The following is a 5,980-nucleotide window of genomic DNA, read 5'->3' as shown; positions in this document are numbered from 1 at the left end:
GTGAGAAGTTAGTTTGCACAATTGTGCTAAGAAATGCCGACCACTGCAATAAGCATAGATAACTTTATACGAGACTCTTTTGCCAATGATGCCACTGCTGAAAAATATTAACTGGGGTATTTAATAAATTATACAAAACACTAAATTAAACACTTTGAAAATGCATACATACATATATATGTAAATGCTAAAATGCAAAATCATTAATTAATTTACATAAACATTTATTTTGCCAAAATATGTTCGCACAGTTTCATTTCACACTAATTTCGTCAAGTAATTATAGCGCTGCTTTTCTGGCATCCCGCCTTTTTCACTAACTGCTGGTTGACGGCACCCTGATTGTGTTTTGTTGCCAGCTCAGGAAACAGATCAGCTGCAAGCGAGAGAGCAAGAAAAGAGATTCTAATCAAGTTATCTATGACAATAAGAGAATGACGAATATTACAAATTACAAATGTTTGCTTTGGTACATACATACATACATACATATGCATGCGCTAAGGCGCTATCTACTATTTGAAATGCGCTCTCTTCTATGTTGCACGTATATGTATGTACGAGCTAAGGAACACTGCGCTTTGACATGCGCACTCTACTTTGTTTTATATTCACACATACATACTTACAAACATATGTATGTATTTACATATGTATGGGCGAAGACGCAAGTGCAAAATCTAACAGAAATATTGTTGTCGGCGTTATTTTGATTAGAAGTGTTATTGCGTTAGGTAAGCTTTGAGTCAGTTCAGTTTTCTTCCAAAAGTCAAGGCGGCTATTACCAGCGAATACATACATACTACATCGAATTTCAGTTCAGATTCAGATTAATTATTAAAAATAAAATGCCAAACCAAAGGCGAATTAGACGAAAAAGGAGTTTAACAGGTCGAAGAGAAGAGGTGAATGTTATAGATAAAAAGGAATTTTTAATTGTTAATGTATGTATGTATATGAATTGACCTGTTTTAATAGAGCCGTAGTCATGCAGGATCTATGGCAAGTTATTTCAAAGCTGCCCTAAACTCCGTAGTTCTTCCGGAGTATAGTTCGCTTGGGGGTTTGACTAATATATGTTTACACTGTAAAGCAAAACATTTCGGAAGTGAAAAGGTACCTGTACTTTTCATTGTTTTATATTCGTAATATATGTATATACATACTTATTGTCTTAATATTTGGTTGAAATTGTTACTAGGTAAGAAATGGCTTTACGACATGTTGTCATGGCGGAAAAGTGAAACTTTAAGAATTACGTGTAGTTTTTAAAAGCTGTGTTAGAAAATGATTTGAGCTCTTGGCGGGGACACTATTTGGAGAATATTCGGCAGCTAAATAGTTCGTTTGCTTTTGCATCATTCGAAACGAAAATTGCGGAGCCTACAGGGCGCGGACCATATTGCTTCCGAATACATGGAACAATATATCATAGGGTAGGTCCATTGCATGCAGATCATCCTTCAGAATCCTCCTACGCCCAGCTGTTTATTCTTGACACGGATCAAGCAACTGATATAAGGGCACAACATAATTCAAACTGCGATAGGTATTTGCTGAGAAAAATCCACGAAATGCTTTCAAATATTAACCCCTTGGCAAATGAGTATAAACATATGGCGCAGGTTGAACGCGAAGAGGAACCGAGGGCCAGAGAAGAAAATCGCAATGCTCGCCGAATTAGCCAAACCACAACAGAGGATGGTGAACCACCTGGAAATCGAAATTTGCGAATATTTTCACGGAAATCTGATATGCAGAATTTATTATTTGTCTCAACGCTACATAGGTTGTGTGATCCATTAGTATATCCGCTTTTGTTTCCTTATGGCGAGTCAGGATATGATGAAACTCTTCTGCATGAACAGGGTCATTGAACGGAATGCAGATTTAAATTAACCCAACTGCAGTTTGTTGCTTACCGTATGGCGATAAGAGAATTTTTTAGCTTGCTTCATGCGTCAGGTAAACTTTGGCAACAATATTTAGTTGACCAATATGTCAGAATTGAAGGAGCACGTCTGGCATTTCTGCGAACTCATCAGAAACAGCTACGTGTTGAAACATATGTATGCTGGTTTGCATGACTACTTAATGCGTGGTGCAAATATGGAAAGTGTTCGTCCTGGTTGCACTTCCTTCAAGTTGCACTTCCTTCAAGTTTTGTTGGCTCTCTTCGAAATATGAACATGCATTACCAGGATGCTATGGCTATGGTAAGAAAATATGGAAAACCGTCGCTTTTCATAACTTTTACATGCAACCCAAAATGGCCAGAAGTCATTCAGAATATTGAGAGATACCAGGGACCGGAAATGCGTCTAGAACTGATAGCCCGGGTTTTTAAGCAGAAGCTCAATGAGCTTATGAAAGATATTTCCCAGAGGAATGTGTTTGGAAAGGTGAAATACTACCTAAATGTCATTGAGTTTAAAAAACGGGGTCTACCACATGCCCACATCTTAGTAGCACTTCGCGAAGAAGATGTTATTCGCGAGCCTTCTGAAATTGACCTGGTTGTTTGCGCCGAGATTCCTAATAAGGAGGCAGAGCTCCAATTTGCTCCAAAAACTATCCGAAAACTTTTCATGCTAATTCGCTTTCAAACGTTAACGGCTATCTTCAATATAGTATAGTTGTAAAAAAAAAAGTTATAAAATAGTTGTTCGTGCCAATAAACATTTAATTGAAATAGACAACCGATGGATAGTCCCATACAACAAATAGCTGACCAAAAAATACAGTGCCCATATTAATGTCGAAATATGTTCATCGATAGAAAGCGTTAAATACCTCCACAAATATATTTACAAAGGATATGATTGCGCAACAGTTCAAATTATTAAACACCCAATTGATCGCGTGGATAATCATGATGAAATATCTACATTTATAGACGCTCGATATGTTACTGCGCCTGAAGCCTGTTGGAGGCTTTTGGAATTTTCAATACAAGAAAAGTCCCACATGGTAAAAGCTCTAGCCGTTCACCTTCCAGACTCACAAAATATTTATTTTCGTGATGATAATGCTGCAATTTCTGATACCCTTGCTCGATACCGCGATACCACTTTAACCGCATATTTTAAATTGAATGCGATAGATCCATTTGCGAATACTTTGTTGTATTATCAAATTTCTGAGTACTATACTTGGCAAGATGCGTCGCGCTCATGGCAAAGAAGAAAACGACCGAGTAATGCAATTGGTAGAATGTATACGGTCGATCCAAAAAATCGGGAACTCTTTGCTTTACGTTTATTACTTACTTCGTTAAAAGGACCGAGGTCGTATTCAGATATATTAACCGTGAACAGGGAACATCTCTCTTCTTATTGGGAATCAGCAGTAAAGAGAAAGTTGCTAGCGGATGACACAGAGTGGACCGCTGCATTTGAAGAAGCATCTGTCTTTAAAATGCCTGTGCAACTGAGACGTATGTTTGCAATGATTTGCATATTTGGAGAACCAACCTCACCAATAGAGCTCTGGAGAAAATTTAAATTGCATCTTTGTGAAGATTTTTTAAGAAATAATTCAGAAAACACCAGCGAGCTTTTAGCATTGAGAAATATTAGTCACATTTTCCAATCACATAACACATCTTTAAAAGACTTCGGGTTACCTGCAAATGATCTTACCACTGAAGACGCAGGAATTGAGAATTATAATATAGATGATGAAGTATTATACGCGCAAACACTAAAGGAACAGCTTAATCATGAGCAAAAGATTATATTCGACCAAATAACCCATGCAATTTTCAGTAGCAACGATGTCGTAAAGGCATTCTTTGTTGATGGTCCTGGCGGCTCTGGCAAAACTTTTTTTCATAAGAGTATTATCCACCATATTCGTAGCATCAGACAGAAGGTGATATCCGTGGCTTGGACAGGGATTGCCTCTATTTTGCTTCCTGGCGGAAGAACGGCACATAATATATTCAAATTTCCAATACCTTTGACTGAATCTTCTGTTTCTCTAATTAAACCAGATAGCACCCTCGGAAAAGCAATCAAATGTTCTACAGCAATAATATGGGACGAAGCTAGCATGGTTCCAGGGTCTGCATTACTATGCTTAGATCGATTATTACGTGATATTCACCAAAATGAAATACCTTTTGGTGGAAAGGTTATTTTATTAGGTGGTGATTTCAGGCAAGTTCTTCCTGTAGTGCCCAATAACTAACTTTTAAAAAAACAAGCATAAAATTTGCAAAAATCTCATCGGTTCTTTATTTGAAACGTTAGATTGGTTCATGACATTTACTTTTTGAAGATAATTTCATTTAAATGTTGACCGCGGCTGCGTCTTAGGTGGTCCATTCGGAAAGTCCAATTTTGGGCAACTTTTTCGAGCATTTCTGGCCGGAATAGCCCGAATTTCTTCGGAAATGTTGTCTTCCAAAGCCGGAATAGTTGCTGGCTTATTTCTGTAGACTTTAGACTTGACGTAGCCCCACAAAAAATAGCTCCAAAGGCGTTAAATCGCATGATCTTGGCCAACTTACGGGTCCATTTCTTTGAGATGAATTGTTCTCCGAAGTTTTCCCTCAAAATGGCCATAGAATCGCGAGCTGTGTGGCATGTAGCGCCATCTTGTTGAAACCACATGTCAACCAAGTTCAGTTCTTCCATTTTTGGCAACAAAAAGTTTGTTAGCATCGAACGATAGCGATCGCCATTCACCGTAACGTTGCGTCCAACAGCATCTTTGAAAAATACGGTCCAATGATTCCACCAGCGTACAAACCACACCAAACAGTGCATTTTTCGGGATGCATGGGCAGTTGGCCACCAAGATCATGCGATTTAACGCCTTTAGACTATTTTTTGTGGGGCTACGTCAAGTCTAAAGTCTACAGAAATAAGCCAGCAACTATTCCAGCTTTGGAAGACAACATTTCCGAAGAAATTCGGGCTATTCCGGCCGAAATGCTCGGAAAAGTTGCCCAAAATTGGACTTTCCGAATGGACCACCTAAGACGCAGCGCTGTCGGTCAACATTTAAATGAAATTATCTTCAAAAAGTAAATGTCATGAACCAATCTAACGTTTCAAATAAAGAACCGATGAGATTTTGCAAATTTTATGCGTTTTTTTTAAAAAAAAGTTATCAAGCTCTTAAAAAATCACCCGATATATAACTATATGCGCTTTATATCTTCATGAAAACCACATTTCTAAAAAAGCACCCTTTATCTAGTTACAACACGTTACAATCCTGATTGGCTTGGTACTTGGCGGTGTTACACACTTGCATGGGATGCAGGCTTTCGATGCTTACTATCAGTCTCAAGAATGGATTGTGTTAGACACTACACCATATCTCTTCTGATTTTCAATATTTATTTTGTACACATATTTTCTTATACATATATTTAAGACACACGAGTCTATATACCCACATAATATCATCAATAACCACAAGAACCTCCGTGTAAGCTAACCTTCTCTAAATTGGCTGGCTGAGTCATAATAACAGACCATTTTGGCTGCTCCTATGGACGCGATTAGAAGAGTTATTAGCAAAAATGTCACTTTTAGCATTTTGATTATATAATTTTAATGATATTGTTTCTATGGAAATGATTTCAATTTTAGTAAAATGTACTACACAGTTCGAATGTATAAATTAAACTGAGATCGCTTCTTAGCTGGCTGTTCATAAGCAAGCCGGGCCTTATCAGTTATTGTGAAATATAACAAGAAACGTAGATATCAGTTGGGTTTAACCGCACAATTTATACTCTCTCATTGTGACAAAAAAGTACCCGGAAATTGTAAAATTGTAAAACGCAAAATAATTAATTTTTCATCAATATTTATTTTGTCGCCTTCAATGGAACTTTCACCAGATCGCTTATGCCAACGATTTTTCAAGTCCCCAAAACACTTTTTATAAGCATTTCGTGGCATGGCCTTCAACTCCTTCAGCGAATTTTGTTTTATCCCTTCGATCGACTGAAAATGGGTTC

Source organism: Bactrocera tryoni, chromosome 3 (assembly GCF_016617805.1).
Source record: "Bactrocera tryoni isolate S06 chromosome 3, CSIRO_BtryS06_freeze2, whole genome shotgun sequence".
Taxonomy (NCBI): Eukaryota; Metazoa; Arthropoda; class Insecta; order Diptera; family Tephritidae; genus Bactrocera; species Bactrocera tryoni.
The sequence above is the reverse complement of the archived record's forward strand: the minus strand, read 5'-3'. Positions refer to the sequence as shown.